Source organism: Eptesicus fuscus, chromosome 1 (genome assembly GCF_027574615.1).
Source record: "Eptesicus fuscus isolate TK198812 chromosome 1, DD_ASM_mEF_20220401, whole genome shotgun sequence".
Lineage (NCBI taxonomy): Eukaryota > Metazoa > Chordata > Mammalia > Chiroptera > Vespertilionidae > Eptesicus > Eptesicus fuscus.
This window is the reverse complement of record NC_072473.1, coordinates 52,062,949-52,081,198: the sequence shown is the minus strand read 5'-3', so window position 1 is coordinate 52,081,198 and position 18,250 is coordinate 52,062,949.

The window sequence follows — 18,250 nt, the reverse complement described above, 5'->3', positions numbered from 1 at the left end:
TGAGCCTGGGGGTGCAAACCCAGGGAGTTTGTTTCCCACGACCAATCCCTGCACCCTAGCAGAGAGGCTGTGCTGAATTTGAACCTGGACGTGCGAACCCAGAGAGTTTGTTTCCCTCACCCAGGCTCCATGCCCAGGCAGGGAGGATGTACTAAATTTGAGCCTAGGTACGTAACCTTAGGGAGATTGTTTTCCGCGACCAAATCCCGCACCCATGTGGGGAGACAGTGCTGAATTTGAGCCTGGGGGCGTGAACCCGGGGAGTTTGTTTCCCAAGACCCAGACCCTGCACCCAAGCAGAAAGGCTACGCTGAATTTGAACCTGAACATGAGAACTCAGGGAGTTTGTTCCCCAAGACCAGACCCCATGCACACACAAAGGGGCAGCACTGAATTTGAGCCTGGGTGCATGGACACGGGGAGTTTGTTTACTGCAGTGCATACCCGCGGGACCAGACCCCACACCCACACTGAGCGGCAGTGCCACCTGACTTTGATTCAGGGCAAGCACACACAGAGGCTGTTTTCCACAGGGCAAGAGTGGACCTCCTGCCAACACAGTGTGACTGTGCAACCTGGTCTCCCAAGCAGATCAGACACCCTGAATCTCCATGCAAGAGGCAGCAATGAGCACCAGTGACTATACTCTTTCTCATTGCATGCGCATGGGATCCCTGATTCCCAGGACATTCACAGTAAGAGCCAGCAACTCCAATTCTTGGTGCATGCACACACAGGGACGCTGATTCTCGGTGAGAGGTAGCACCAAGCAACAGAGACTCTGATACTCGATTCTCAGTGCAGACACAGGGAGCATCTGACTCCTGACACACACTAGGGGACTTTGAATTTTGGCACACCTCATCAGGTTCTCTGTTTCAACGTGACGCAGGCAGGGCCCCAGATTCTAGGTGCACAAATGAGGCCACACTAAGCGCCTGTGACTCTGACCCGGGGCAAGCGAGGCTCCTACCATCCCATAGCAGCCGCATGTCATGGTGTCAGAGCTCTTCAGTGACACTTGGGGGGTGCAAAACTCCCACTGCACAAGGCCCAGGCCCCCGCAACTTGACATTTGAACCCTCTGATAGTCAGAATGGGGAGACAACAAAACAATCCCCAGAGGAAAGAAAAGGAGGAATTGCCAAGAAGGGAAATAAGTGAAACGGAGGCATGCAACATGACAGAAAAAGAATTCAGAGTAATGGTCATACAGTTCATACACCGGATGGACGAGAAAATCAACAACCTATGCAAAAATCAAGAAGAAATGAAAAATGATATAGCTACAATCAAAAACACCATGGAAGGCTTCAGCAGTAGACTGGAAGAAGCAGAAGACCGAATTAGTGAATTAGAATATAAAGTACAAAAACAAGCCCAATCTGAACAGCAACTAGAGAAAAAAATTAAAAAGCAGGAGGAGAGCCTAAGGGAGCTTTGGGACAATGCAAAACAAAATAACATACGTACAATAGGGCTGCCAGAAGGACAAGATGAGCAGCAAGGACTAGAAAATTTATTTGAAGAAATAATGACAGAAAACTTCCCTGATATGGGGAAGAAAAAAGTTACACAAGTACAGAGAGTCCCAAACAAGATGAATCCCAAAAGACCCACACCAAGACATGCCATAATTACAATGGCAAATGCTAACAACAAAGAGAGAATCTTAAAGGCTGCAAGAGAGAGACAGAGAGTTACCTAGAAAGGACCCCCATCAGATTATCAAATGATTTCTCAACAGAAACACAACAAGATAGAAGGGAATGGAAGGAGATATACAAAGTGATGCAAAGCAAGGGACTGTATGCAAGAATACTCTATCCAGCAAGACTATCAATCAAAATTGAAGGGGAAATCAGGAGCTTCACAGACAAAAAAAGGCTAAGGATGTTTATCACTACCAAGCCAGCAATGCAAGAAATGCTAAAGGGAAAGTTGTAAAAAGAAGAAATAAAAAGGTAAGAAGGAACACAGGCTCAAAAAAATAAAAATGGCTACAAACAAGTATCTTTCAATAATAACTTTAAACGTAAATGGACTAAATGCTCCAATCAAAAGACATTGAGTGGATGAATGGATAAAAAAACATGACCCATACATATGCTATCTACAAGAGAACCACCTCAAAACAAGGGACTCACACAGACTGAAAGTGAAGGGATGAAAAAATATCTTTCAGGCAAATGGAAATGATAAAAAAAAAAAAAGCTGGGGTAGCAGTACTTATATCTGACAAAATAGACCTCAAAGTGAAGGCCATAACAAGAGATAAAGAAGGCCACTTCATAATGCTAAAGGGATCCTATACAACAAGAGGATATAACCCGATAAACATATATGCACCCAATGCAGGAGCACTCAAACACAGAAAAAAAAAAACACAACCTCCTAGAAGATATCAAGGGAGAGATCGACAACAATACAATCATAGTTTGGGACTTTAATACACCAATGACTTCATTGGATAAATCCTCTAGACAAAAAAACCAGCAAAGAAACAGCAATCCTAAATGACTCACTAGATCAGATGGACTTAATTGACATCTTCAGAACATTTCACCCAAAGCCGCGGAATATACGTTCTTCTCAAGTGCACATGGGACACTTTCAAAAAGAGACCACATATTGGGTCACAAGCAAAGTCTCCCCAAATTCAAGAAGATTGAAATCATACCAAGCATCTTCTCAGACCACAATGGCATAATATTAGAAATAAACTACAATAAAAACACTGAAACACTTGGAAGTTGAATAGCATGTTATTAAATATTGATTGGGTTACCAATGAGATAAAAGAAGAAATTAAAAACATCTTGGAAACTAATGACAATAAAAAACACAACACCCACTTTTGATAAAAACGCTAAGCAAGGTGAAAATAGAAGGATCATACCTCATCATCATAAAAGCCGTATATGACAAACCCACAGCCAACATCATACTCAATGGGCAAAAAATTAAACCCCTAAGAACAGGAACAAGACAGCGATGCCCACTCTCACCACTCCTGTTCAACATAGTGCTGGAAGTACTAGCTATTGCTATCAGACAAGAAGAAGACATAAAAGGCATCCAAATCGGAAAAGAAGTAAAACTATCCTTATTCGCAGATGACATGATACTGTACATAGAAAACCCTAAATACTCTATCAAAAAAATTATTAGAATTAATAAATGAATTTGGTAAGGTAGCAGGATACAAAATTAACGCCAAGAAATCTATAGCATTTCTAAGACTGGTGCAGCCACTGTGGAGAACAGTATGGAGTTTCCTCAAAAAAACTGAAAATGACACGGAAAACTACAGGACACTGAAAAAAGAGATAGAGGAAGACGTAAACAGATGGAAGAACATACCATGTTCATGGATTGGTAGAATCAACATCATTAAAATGTCCATACTACCCAAAGCATTCTATAGATTCAATGCACTCCCCATTAAAATACCAATGGCATATTTCACAGACCTTGAAAGAACTCTCCAAAAATTCATCTGGAATAAAAAAAGACCCCGAATAGCCACAGCAATCCTGAGAAAGAAGAATAAAGTAGGAGGGATCTCAATACCAGATTTCAAGCTGTATTACAAAGCCACTGTTCTCAAAACTGCCTGGTACTGGCACAAGAACAGACATATAGATCAATGGAACAGAATAGAGAATCCAGATATTGACCCAAACCACTATGTTCAATTAATATTTGACAAAGGAGGCATGAACATACAATGGAGTCAAGACAGTCTCTTCAATAAATGGTGTTGGGAAAATTGGACAGATACATGCAAAAAAATGAAGCTTGATCACTAACTTACGCCATACACAAAAATAAACTCAAAATGGATACAGGACTTAAACATAAGACGGGAAACCATAAAAATACTAGAGCAATCCACAGGCAGCAAAATCTCAGACATATGCCAAAAGAAATTCTTCACTGACACTGCCCCTAGGGCAATGGAAGCTAAAGAGAAAATTAACAAATGGGACTACATCAAAATAAAAAGCTTTTCCACAGCAAAAGAAACCATCAACAAAACAACAAGAAGGCCTACTGCATGGGAGAACATATTTGCAAATGGCATCACTGATAAAGGTTTAATCTCCAACATCTACAGGCAGCTTATACAACTTAATAAAAGGAAGATAAATGATCCAATAAAAAAATGGGCAATGGACCTAAATAGAATCTTTTCAAAAGAAGACAGAAGGAAGGCCAAGAGACACATGAAAACATGCTCAACATCACTAATTATCCGAGAGATGCAAATCAAAACAACAATGCGGTACCATCTCACACCTGTCAGAATGGCTATCATCAACAAATCAACAAACGACAAGTGTTGCGAGGATGTGGAGAAAAAGGAACCCTCGTGCACTGCTGGTGGGAATGCAGACTGGTGCAGCCACTGTGGAGAACAGTATGGAGTTTCCTCAAAAAACTGAAAATGGAACTCCCATTTGACCCAGAAATCCCACTCCTGGGAATATATCCGAAGAAACTAGAAACACCAATCAGAAAGGATATATGCACCCCTATGTTCATAGCAGCACAATTCACCATAGCTAAGATTTGGAAACAGCCTAGGTGCCCATCAGCAGATGAGTGGATTAGAAAACTGTGGTACATCTACACAATGGAATACTATGCTGCCATAAAAAAGAAGGAATTCTTACCATTTGCAGCAACCTGGACGGAATTGGAGAACATTATGCTGAGTGAAATAAGCCAGTCAATGAAAGAAAATTACCATATGATCTCACTCATTTATGGATAATAAAGAACATTATAAACTGTTGAACAAAAAGATAGATACAGAGGCAGTAAAGAATCAAACAGTCTGTCAAATTACAGCAGGAAGTTAGGGAGAGGTGGGGAAGATAAGAGATCAACCAAAGGACTTGTATGCATGCATATAAACATAACCAATGGATGCAAAACTAGGGGGTGAGGGCATATATGGGAGTGGGGTGGAGGGCAATGGTAAGATATGTACACATATAATACCTTAATAAAAAAATTGAAAAAAAAAAAAGAAATCTAAAGCATTTCTATACACCAATAGTGAATTTACAGAGAGACTAAAAAAACAATCCCATTTACCATTGCACCAAAAAAAAAAAATTAAGATACCTAGGAATAAACTTAACTAAGGAGGTAAAAGACCTATATGCGAAAAACTACAGGACACTGAAAAAAGAGATAGAGGAAGACATAAACAGATGGAAGAACATACCGTGTTCATGGATTGGTAGAATCAACATCATCAAAATGTCCATACTACCCAAAGCAATCTATAGGTTCAACGCACTCCCCATTAAAATACCAACGGCATATTTCACAGACCTAGAACGAACTCTCCAAAAATTCATCTGGAATAAAAAAAAGACCCTGAATAGCTGCAGTAACCCTGAGAAAGAAGAACAAAGTAGGTAGGATCTCAATACCAGATATCCACCTGTATTACAAAGCCACTGTTCTCAAAACAGTCTGGTACTGGCACAAGAACAGAGATATAGATCAATGAAATAGAATAGAGAACCCAGAAATCGACCCAAACCACTATGCCCAATTAATATCCGACAAAGGAGGCATGAACATACAATGGAGTGAAGACAGTCTCTTCAATAAATGGTGTTGGGAAAATTGGACAGATACATGCAAAAAAATGAAACTAGAACACCAACTTACACCATACACAAAAAATAAACTCAAAATGGTTAAAAGACTTAAACATAAGATGGGAAAGCATAAAAATACTAGAGGAATCCACAGGCGGCAAAATCTCAGACATATGCCGAAGGAACTTCTTCACTGATACTGCTCCTAAGGCAATGGAAAATAAAGAGAAAATAAACAAATGGGACTACATTAAAATAAAAAGCTTTTGCACAGCAAAAGAAACCATCAACAAAACAACAAAAAAGCCCACTACATGGGAGAACATATTTGCCAATGTTATCACCGATACGGGTTTAATCTCCAACATTTATAGGGAACTCATACAGCTTAACAAAAGGAAAATAAACAACCCCATCAAAAAATGGGCAACGGACCTAAACAGAAACTTTTTGAAAGAAGACAGAAGGAAGGCCAAGAGACATATGGAAACATGCTCAAAGTCACTAATTATCGGAGATATGCACATCAAAACAACAATGCGGTACCATCTCACACCTGTCAGAATGGCTATCATCAACAAATCAACAAAGGACAAGTGTTGGCGAGGATGTGGAGAAAAAGGAGCCCTCGTGCACTGCTGGTGGGAATGCAGACTGGTGCAGCCACTGTGGAGAATAGTATGGAGTTTCCTCAAAAAACTAAAAATGGAACTCCCATTTGACCCAGTGATCCCACTTCTAGGAGTATATCCCAAGAAACTAGAAACACCAATCAGAAAGAATATATGCACCCCTATGTTCATAACAGCAGCACAATTTACCATAGCTAAAATCTGGAAACAGCCTAAGTGCCCATAAGCAGATGAGTGGATTAGAAAATGTGGTACATCTATTCAATGGAATACTATGCTGCGCTAAAATGAAGGAATTCCTATCATTTGCAACAACATGGATGGAACTGGAGAGCATTATGCTAAGTGAAATAAGTCAGTCAGAGAAAGATAAATATCACATGATCTCACTCATCTATGGGAAATAATGAACAACATAAACTGATGAACAAAAACAGATCCGGAGACAGGGAAGCATTGATCAGACTGTCAAACCTCAGAGGGAAGGTAGGGGAGGGTGGGGGTAAGAGGGAGAGATCAACCAAAGGACTTGTATGCATGCATGTAAGCCTAACCAGTGGTCACAGACAACAGGGGCGTGGGGGCATGAGTGGGGGGTGGTTTGGGATGGGAATGGGGGGATGAGGACAAATATGTAATACCTTAATCAATAAAGAAATTAAAAAATAAAAAAAAATAAATAAAATAAAATAAAAACTGCACTATCTATCTGGTTCACAATTTGATTTTTTAAGTGTTTCCTATTACTATCAAAGCTCACTCAAGGGATTACACACCATTGACTTGGTCTTGAAAGCTAATAAATTAAACACATTACTTCTGCCCATGTGTATATAGGATTTGGGTTTGCTAACAACCAGTCAGTAAATTCAAAAAAGAATAACTATTTTTATTCCCATTAGTTAAATTTTAGCTTTAATAATGCTTTACCTCACTTGTTTAATAAAATGTTTATTGAGCTTTGTTCTACTGATATAAAATGTAAGGTGTTTTTTTTTTATTAAAAAATACCAAAAAAAAAAAAGAAATAATTGGACAAGTATGATAAGATATATACAAGTATGTACTTTACAGGGTTGTTTATATATCCAACAACTGAAGACTGGCTAAACCATATAATACAGGACTAGGCAACTTAAAAATTATAGATTTTTATATATTGACAAAAGAAGATTAGAAAAAATTATTTATAATAGCATTTTAAATAAAAATGTAGATATTCTGCACAGAGAATATGAATAAATATGAACTAAAATATTACTAGTAATTATCTTGATTATCTGGGTTTTAGGATTATAGTGTCTTTCTCCTTCACCTGTACTTTCTAATCTTTCTGCAATTAAGATAAAGAACAATTTTCAAAATTGACCACAAATAAATTCACCTTGGTTCTCAATTACAGCCAATTAAAGTGGGAGAACGAAGAGAGGAAAAAAAAAGGAAAGACGGGGCAAAGGAAAAGGAAAGATAGAGAATGTGAGAAGAGGAAAAGAAGTGGCTGGAAGGAAGCAGGGGGAGGGAGGGAATGAAAGAGATGAGGAATAAGACAGAAAAAGATCAGAAGGGGTGAGTCAGAGGGTATCTAGTATTTCCTGAGGTGAGGGTATTAGTCAGATGATTTGTTCTTAAATCCCACTGTTTGCATGTGGAGAGGGCATCGCTTTGTCCCTCAAGATCTTATTGGCTCTCAAAGCAGTTTAGAATCATCTTTTGTTTGTGCTAGGACATATCTTGTTTTTATTTTTTTAAATTCAACATCTACTCTAAAGTTATTAATTTATATTTGTGTTTATTATACTAATAATACATATTAATTGTGTGAAAATGAGAAAAAACAAACAAAAAGATAACTCAAACTCCACCATCATATATCATATTCCAGAAATAACTTCTGTTTATAACTGTTGCATTTGTTTCTCAACTTTGTTTCTATAATTAAACATAAGATCAACTTAGGCATTTATGACTTCTCTCTCACTGCCTTTTTTAAATTAAACTTTTTATTTTGAGGCCATTGTAGTTTCACATACAGTTGTAAGAAATAATAGAAATCCCAAATAGATTTTTAATAGACAATACTTCATTCACACAACCACATATACTGCCCTAGAACTGGCCTTTAATCACTTAATGGTCTAGAATAAGCATATTTTACATCAACAAATGCACCTTGATAGAAGAAAAACATTTTATAAAATGTGATGCAAATAAGTTATCTTCATAAAAGTAACAAAACAAAATAGCTAAGGAATTCACTTAAGAAATGTACACAACTTAAGTGAATAACAATATCAAACTCTACTAAGGGACATATAGATGATGAGAATAAAAGGAAAAATATATTCCTGGACCAACATGCATTTTTTAAACTAAAGGTTTCTTTCTGTATGTTATTCTGAAGATTTTGTAGGAATGCGAAAAATGACTTAAGCTTTAGAAATAAAGAGCAATTGAGAATCTTAAATAAGTTGCTTAATTTACTGGCTACACCCCAATATTTCTCTGATATTTAAAACTGGCTGGTCTGCTTATTCATACTGCTTAATCTGACAGATTAAGACTGTTTTATTATACAATATCTAAAGGTTACATCTGAATTACTATTCATTAATCTGTTCTGAGCCTTCTGTTTTTTAAAAAAGTATATTTCTTTATTAATTTCAGAGAGCAAGGGAGATGGAGAGAGATAGAAACATCAATGATGAGAAAGAATCATTGATTGGCTGCCTCCTGCACGCCCCCTAGTGGGGATGAAGCCTGCAACACCAGGCATGCGCCCTTGGCCAGAATCGAACCTGGGACCGCAGGCTGAGACTCTATCCACTGAACCAAGCCGGCTAGGGCTGTTCTGAGCCTTTTTCAAAATCAAATAGAATTTTCAATCAAATAAGATCACAGAGTAAGAATTAAAAGAAAATAAAAAGCAGTGAAAAAATATTTCAGTGTAATTTTGATTTCTAGTACTGTGGCCAAAGTAATGTTTCTTGCTGTTATTTACTGTGGCTATTGTTTTGTTTATTTCTTTGTTTGGGATTTTTTTTAATGGAAAAGATAGGAGGTTTCCCAACACAAAAGGAGAGATGGAAAGACATATACCACAGGTTTCAAAATGGCAACCTTAGGGTCACAGCCAGCTTATAGAAAAATACAGTTTTTAAAAATGTGTCCAGGCCTTTAAAAATCTTTTAATTACCTGCCAACATTTGAAAATCAGGAAATTTGCATAAAAGATGGATTTCTGACATATTGGATCTTTCCATAGGCTGTCTAAACCCATGTTCTGATAAGCAGTGAAGCAGGGGCACCACCAACAGTAATGGAGAAAATCAGAAATTTTAGAAACTATTTAAATTTCAGCATGCATGTAAGTTGTGTGTAATTTTGAAAAATAACATTTTATTTTTGCTTTAAAACTATATCTATTTTTAAATATTATTTGGGGAAGTGGCACCATAATCTTTTCAGATTTTGGGCCTCTAAAAGTCTTATTCTGAGCTTCATTTCCTGTTCCTCTTTAACAATCAGAAAATTTGGCCCCACTGGGCTGGAATTCCCAGTTGTTAGCCCCCACCAGACAAGGCATTCATAGTTCCCAGCACTAATTTGGCTTTCTTATATCCCTCTGGTCCACTTGTCTAGTCCACTCATTCAGGTTACTTGTCTGGCATGTGTGACATTTCAGTTTGAGGCCCTTGACACAAAGACCAACAGGATTTTTTCTTACTCTTTAGAACAAGCATGTCAAACTTGTGGCCTGCCAGGTGTGAGTTTAACATGCTTGCTTTAGACCAGTGGTCGGCAAACTCATTAGTCAACAGAGCCAAATATCAACAGTACAACGATTGAAATTTCTTTTGAGAGCCAAATTTTTTAAACTTAAACTTCTTCTAACGCCACTTCTTCAAAATAGACTCGCCCAGGCCGTGGTATTTTGTGGAAGAGCCACACTCAAGGGCCAAAGAGCAGCATGTGGCTTGCGAGCCCACAGTTTGCCGACCACGGCTTTAGACCTTTTAAATAATCAGGGTCAACAAGGACTACACTATCTGTGGAGAGTAGGAGCAAAGGCATACCTGGTCAGGAAAAGCTCTCACACCGTGAAGTAGAAGTGGATATGTGAAATGGTTCCTCTCATTTCCCCCTCTAATTGCCCTTCTCGTGTGCACTGTCCTTTCTTGGCTTTCTTTCACTCCCTGGCTCCCATTTCCTTCTCCCCAGGCTCTTTCCCTTTTTGGACTCACATGGTCCATGAAGTCCCATTTCCCCAGGTAGCTGGAAAGTTGTTGTGGAACAACCTCCCATGTTATTCCCATAATCATTTTTTAACATAGTCATCTGAATCCTTCAACCCAAAGCACTGAAGCCTTGAAGGATGTACCCAACTATCCCTTTTGCCCTCTTTTCTCTCATCTTCCCATTGGAGCAGGTCTTCTTAAACACCCTATGGGGAGAAAACCAGAAAGAGGATAGGGTGGAAGATTGGGAGAGAATGGAAGAGGAGAGGAAGGGAGAGGAAAGAAAGGTTAAGTGGTGAGAAAAGGAAATATTCCTAGGATTAGAAGAGGCATAGGAGCATGAAATGGTGCAAAGATGGAGGTTGGAAACCCCTCTGCCCCAAAGGCAAATGCTTGGATTTGGGTAGGGGAAAAGTCACAGAATAATAGAATTAGAAGTTCTTACTTACCTGGAAATTTTGGCCATGGAGTTGATGTAGAGCCTTTTCTGGGAGAGGGGGAGATGGAGGAAGGCTCAAGCATTTGGCCACTAGTCTCCTTAATCCTCTTTACTATACCATCCAGGCACACCTGCATAATGTAACCTTCCTTCTCCCTTTAGATAAACACCCTTCTCCCCCGTGAAGTGCCTTTTCTATTTCCTCTCTTGCTAAAGGTACTTATTCAGCCATATTCTCACCCATCCAGTACATGGGGAAAAACCCCTCCCTGTTTTTATTTTTTACAAATTGTTGGCTAACTACATTGTCTATTCTTCAGAAAGTGCTGGCTTCCCTGGAGTAGCTGGGGCACTCTTGAAAGCCTTAGAGGGAAGAAACTTGTCTAAAGGGCAATAGATAAGCCTCTATCCAGCAAAGTGTGAGGAAAATTGGACTGGATGAGGCTGGACATCAAATACCACACAGTGGGCTCTAAGTCATGTTTGTTAGCTACCCAGTTGAATGAACAAACAAAAACAGATACTTTTGCTCCTACAGTGGATTCTGAGCCTGAGTTCACTTCACAGTGGCCTTATCCCTCAGCTAAGAAAGGAGAGGTGAGGGGGAAAGATGGTTGGTGCCCTCATGCTCTCCGTTGTTGGTGGCAGATACCTCTATGGAGGTTGAAAGCCTTTCTTGAACCTGTTCATCACTCTTATCACTCTCTCCAGATATTCCCATCATTTTTCTCATCCATATCCTAGGTGCTAGGCCTCAGAGAAGGGTACCATTAGAGTGAGGAAGATATCTCTGTAGTGCTTCTCTTTGATGCATATTAGGTCTGACCCTAGGGTGAGCTTAGGGGAGCTTCCAGAGGTCTCTTGCAGGGTCTCTCAGCCTGAGTGCGTGCTGGATGTGTCAGGAAAGGTGCCCCTCAACTATTATTAAGGGGAATGCTAAAGGCAAGGGGTGTGGGGCATTGTTTGGGCTAGAAATAGAGGAGTTTGAACTATTACCTGGAGAGAGAGATGACGCTCACATCAGTCTCCAGTTCTGGTTGCTATGCCTCTCTCCCCAGTCTCTTATACCCAAGGTCCTCTGAGTGCTCAGATTGGTGGGGGTCAGGGAAAAAGAATAGGTTTCTGATGGGGGATAGGGAAGTTAGCATGAAATGCTGCTTTATAAATAGCTCAGGTGCCAAGAATTTGGAAAGCAGATTAGTGGCTATAAGATTAATGGCTAAAAGATTAGCAGGCTCTTCATGTTGTGACAGGGTGGGGCAGGGTTTTGAATCTGATAGTGTTAAAGGCAGGGGAGCTTGAGAAGGGGAAATATAGGGCTTTGGCCATGTGAGGCCTTGAACTTGAGGACTGGGATCAAAGGGAATCAGAGGCCTTAAAGGAAAAGCATGGTGAGGGATAGAAATAGGAGGACTTAAAGTATAAGCATTTGTGTTTCTGAAAAGAGAGCTTTGTATCACCCTCCTCTTTCTATATCTCTCGATCAGCTTTTACAAGCCACACCAAAGCCAAGGATATAGGAAAGAATATTCTTTCCTCAGCCCCCACCACTTAGGACTTGAGACTCTTGAAGCAGAAGTTTAGAAGCACTGATTATCTCAGCTTATGTGCACAGCAGAAATCAGTTGCCGGTAAGAGGGAGTGGAGGTAGGGGAGGGGGCAATGAGTGCATTGAGCTGTGTGTGTACAAGTCTGTGAGCCTTGAGCTTCTTTTCTTGTTGGAGAGAAGGTAACAAAGGATTCTTGGCCCAAGAACAGGTTCTTCTGGCAGAATTTTGCATGTGGAGGGAATAGGCAGTTGACATATGCATCACCTTCACTTGGAGTAAACCCTTCCTCTCCCCCCACCCAAGCTCTTGACTCTCCAATCCCTAAAACTAAGTCCATGCTATAGGATATGTCTGTCCTACAGTTGCCAGTACCCCCTATAAATATTTCTCTCTTTTCCACGTCCAATGCGGCTAGAGCGGTCCAGTTCCTGAGGAGGGGCAACTGGGGATTGAGAAAATGAAAGAAAGAGACAGATACAGAGATAGAAGGAAAAAGCTGGGGCCCAGTGGGACAGCTGTCCTCTGATGGAAAGACAGTGACCCAGAGCTGATACAGTGCATTTATTTTATACAGCAAAATACCAGGAAGTTTTACTAAAGCCCAAGACAAAGGAGATTATGTGCATTCTTGTGGCTTCTTTGTAATCATCACTTCTGGGTGGGCCCGGATAATTGTGTTTGTTCCTGGTGCTTGGCTGGATTTAGATAATGAATCCCACCCCCTGGCACCTGAGCTGAAGGTCAGGCTGACAACACACCTGCCTCTGGCAAGGTGTGTTTCCAGGACGTGTCTGTGCCAATGCCACTGGATTCAGCTGACAATAATTAAAGAAATGCTCATGTGCCTTCCCAGGCACTCTCTACAACCCCCATAATGGCAGCAACAAAATTAATCTTCATTACTTGACTGTCCTTCCCACAAGGCCCACACCTAGGCTTCCTAGACAGGAAGAATGTAGAGACAGAATCTCCAAGATCTGGGGATATAGGGCCCTACCCTCCTCATCTCCCCTTAGAGCTGGCTGGTCTTTAGTATCTATCCACAGATGCAGCCTTCAATCCTCCACAATCAGATGTTCTTTTCTCAGAGGGTGGCTCAGAGGGCTGGGCAGGGCCTTCCCTACTTCCTGTTCCCCACTGTAGGTACTAAATAGCTGTCCTGTATTCCCTTTGCATAGCTAGCTGTGTTAGCCCTTGTCATTCCTTGCCAGCATGCATCCCAGAGCCTTGTCTTTTAGTGGCTGTAACTCTCTCCTTCTCAAGGATTTTCAGGTAGAGCCAGAAGCCCAGGCTCTACAGGGATCATAGGGTGATTGAAACAAATGCTGGACATACATAAAAGAGTCATATAACACAATACAGTGTACAGATGATGTGTTGTGGAATTGTGCAACTGAAGCCTGTATAATTTTGTTAACCCGTGTCACCCCAATAAATTCAATAAAAAGAAAAAAGAAAAGAGTCGTATACTTGCCAAGGTTGGTGTCTGTGGGGAAGGTGAAAAGTCCAAATGAATGTACTTTTGGACTAGCCTTTAGCCCATTTTTTTGTCTTCAGACCCATACTTGAGGCTCATTACTCTTTCAACTTAGGTCTATGGTACTCTCAGCAGTAGATCTGGCAGGTCTTTACTTCATTATTATGCTTGAACTTAAACCATCATGTCTTTTCCAGGAGTCTATGCATTTCTTCACTGGAGTATAATTTACAAACAGTAAAATGCATTAATCTTAATTGCACAGCTTGGTGAATTTTGACCTACTGTGGAAGGCCTAACAATGGCCCCCAAAGATGTTAGGTCCTAATCCCTGGAACCTATGAATGTTACCTTGTATAGCAAAAGGGACCTTGCAGGTATGATTAAACTAAGGATCATGACATGGGGAAATTATTCTGGATCATCTGGATGGGCCCTAAATATAATCACTGGTCTCTTTATGAGAGGGGGGCAGAGGGTGATAGGAAAAAAGTTAACTACAGAGCCAAAAGGATATGTGAGGACTGATATGGTGCTGGCTTTGAAGATGGAGAAAGGGGCAACAGTAAAAGAATGTAGCTCTAGAAGCTGGAAAAGGCAAGGAAACAGGTTCTCCTCTATGGTTTCTCATGGTTGCAAGGTTATAGTTCAGGTGTAGTCCTGCTGACACATTGATTTTGGCCCAGTGAAAGTGTTTTTGATCCTTTTCAGGTCCTTACTCCCACTTACTCTGCACAACTCAATAATATTCCCAACCAGGCCTTCCAGTTAGGAAGTGATCACATCTCTAAGTGAGGAAGGGATCTGTTATTCAGTAAGGGATTGTAGCAGACAGGATTGTTTATCAACTCATTAGCCATACCCCCTTCCTTTTTGTGGGCAGAACCCCCATTTTTGGGGTACTCCATCATCTTCTACTTGGTGTTCTGCTCTTCTAAGCTAGTCATGGTAATTTCATCCCCCTTTCCAGTGATAGATTTAACTATACGCTTAATTATAGGCATGATGGGATTCAGGCCACTGAGATGTGAGGGAAGTATGCTGGGGAGATTTTGGGAAAGGTTTACTGAGTGATAAAAATAAGTGCACAGGATAGAGGCTTTAGTCTCCTACCACTGAATATTACCATGTTTGGATTCAATGCCTGAGCTGCAGTAGTCACCTTGTGACCATGAGAGTTGCTAAACAACATGCTGAGGGTTGCAGATCAGAAATATGGAAAGAAACAGGATTTTTTTTATAACATTGTTGAACTAGCCAACTCCAAAGCTGCCCACTCCTGGGCTTAGATGCAAGATAATACATTTCCTTATTTTAAAGCCAGAAGAGTTGGAATTTTCTGTTATTGCAACTGAAGGCATACCAGAAAACTTAAGTGGGTTCTGGATCATGGCATTGGCTCAGTGAGGGAGAATGGAAAGGAGACAGGTGAATCAAATGGTAGAAAGAGAGACTTCCCATGCTGTCCTAGTTGCTGGAAACAGCAGTACTGATCGCTACCCAAAAGTTGTTAATAGCCTTGCTGGAGATAAAGAACAAACATTTAGAAAGCTACAGAAAAGATACTGGAACAAAACTAACTTTAATATAATCATACTAGTGGCCCAGTGCATGAAATTTGTGCACATTAGAAGGGGATTAATTAGAGGAGATATTTTAATATTGCTATTTGCTCTTTCTCTATAATAAAAGTGTCAGAGATGAAAGAAAATTAGTAAAATGTATATGAAAATCTTCCTCTTGTCAGAGTGTGGGGCATGCAACAGGACACAGAGTCAAGTCCCCACCTACCTGCAGCACCTCAAAATTATGTGAGACCCAGACCCAGCTGGCCCCACCCCCATTGGGTAAGATCCAGACCCAGTCGGCCCCAGCAGGTGGGGGGCACAGCCTCAGGTCCCCCTTCAAGCCCCGCTGGGTGGGGGGTGCAGTCTCAGGTCCCCTGTCAAGCCCCACCTGGCAGGAGGCACAGCCTCAGTTCCCCCAGCCCAGCGCCAGGCGGGGGGTGCAGCCTCAGGACCCCCAGAACACCCTCAGGTCCCCTGGCCTGGCGCCAGGGCAGGGGGCGCTGCCTGAAATCCCTCGGCCTGGGCCTAGGTGGGGGGTGCACCTTGAGGTCCCCTGTCAAGCCCTGCTGGGTGGGGGACATGGCCTGAGATCCCCTGTCAAGCCCGGCTGGGCAGGGGGCATGGTCTGAGGTCCTCCATTAAGCCCTGCTGAGTGGGGGCCATGGTCTGAGATCCCCCATCAAGCCCCACCTGGTGAGGGGCGCAGCCTCAGGTCCCCTGCCCCGGCGCCAGGCGGGGGGCCTAACCTCAGGTCCCCCAGCGCCGGGGTTGGGGGGGCGCGGCCTGAGGTCCCCCAGCCCAGGAGGGATGCACCTTGAGATCCCCCATCAAGCCCTGCCGGGCGGGGGGCATGGTCTGAGGTCCCCTGTCAAGCTCTGCCAGGTGGGGAGCGCGACCTAAGGTCCCCCGGCCTGGCCCCAGGATGGAGGGTGTGGCCTGAGGTCCCCTGTCAAGCCCCACCGAGCGGGAAGGCACAGCCTCAGGTCTCCTGCCCCAGCCCAGCGCCACGCAGCCTTAGGTTACTGCTGATTACTCGTTAAGGCTCGTACAGGAACTTGGCCTCCACTGTGGGTGAAGCCATCTTTTGTTACAGAAACCCTGCCTCCACTGTGGGCGCAGCCATCTTGTGTTACAGAAATCCCCACCTCCGCTGTGGGCACCACCACCTTTGTGACAGTGTGATGGTCAATTTGCATATTCCCTCTTTATTAGATAGGATGGAGCCAGTCACTTTCCCATGATTTTATTAAGTTTGCATTATCCAGGATTTCAGATTAGTGTTCTTTGCCATCAAAGTTGAGTAACTGTCTTATTTCTCTTCACATTGCACCTTATTCTCAATAGGTGACCTCATTTTATCACTTTGTAAAGAAAACAGGCAATTGGGGTGAGCTCTATCTGCAACATCCTCTGAATTCACCTATCTTATAATTCCTATTGATGAGGAGGGTGATAACTACCAGACCCTATACATTACACGCATTGCCTCATTTTCTCTTCACAAGACACATGCTAATATGCTCATTCTACATATGAGAAAACGCATGTTCAGGAAGACTTACCCACAGCCATCTATCTAGTAGGTGATGGAGCCAGAGTTCATCTGATTCCAAAGTTGCATTTCTCCCACTATTTCACTTACCTTCCCTCCCTCATTTCTTTCCTTCCTTTCCACTTTCCTTCCTCCCCTCTTTTCCCGCCATCACTTTCCTTTCTTCCTCCCCCTGCCTCCAACTCAGAAAAAGAGATTAGAAATCATGCCTTTCCCTTCTTTATGCCCCAAGGAAACAGCAACTATTGCAGAGAATTTGAGGGGCAAAGAGGGAAGGACTGGAAAAGACTGGAGAGTAGGGGAATGGAAGGATACCAACAATAATGGTATTTATACACTTATTTATCTTAGTCAGGGGAAAGAAGGTAATACACTTTGCCTGACATACTAAATTCTAGATGTCAATGAGATAGCCAAGTGGATATGTCCCACAGCAAACAATATATACAGAGCTTAGATTATAGATATGGGAATCATTCAATTCAACAAACTATTAGTGAGTCATTCATTCACTTAACAGACACTTATTGAATACCTAATATGTGCAAGATATCTGTTTTGTTAACTGTGAACTAGAAGGAAGATTTTTGGACCACAAGATGTATAAATTTGGAGGGAAATACCTGGAACATGCTTGGAAGATTTTGGGAAAGACAGAGGTAAAACCAGGTGTTTGTCCTCAAGGAGCTTTGGGTCTGGTGAGGGAAGAAATGAACAAAAATGTAAGTGGGTATAATTCTAGGTAGTTTATGGTATGTTTCATAATTTCAGTAGAAATCTTATTTAAGAAAAAAAACCAAGATGGCGGCATAGGTTAAACACCTAACCTGCAGCCGGGCACAACAATTTCAAAAATACAACTAGAGGTCAGAACGGACATCGTCCAGAACCACAGGAGAGCTGGCGGACTGAAATGCCCACAGCTGGGGGGAAGGAGAAGGCCACGGGGACAGTCGGGGAAGCCGTAAAAGCCTGAGGTATGGAGAAACGGGCGGAGACACGAGCACACGCGCCTGCGGGGAGGATGGAACCGGAGAGGAGGGGGCGGCTGATGACCTGGCCGGAGTTCACTGGCAGGAAGGAGATAAAGGCTCCGGAGTGCGCTGAGCACCGGCTCCGATTGCACTGAACCCCATTCCGGGCGAAACCCTGGGAAACTCACTCACTTTCGCA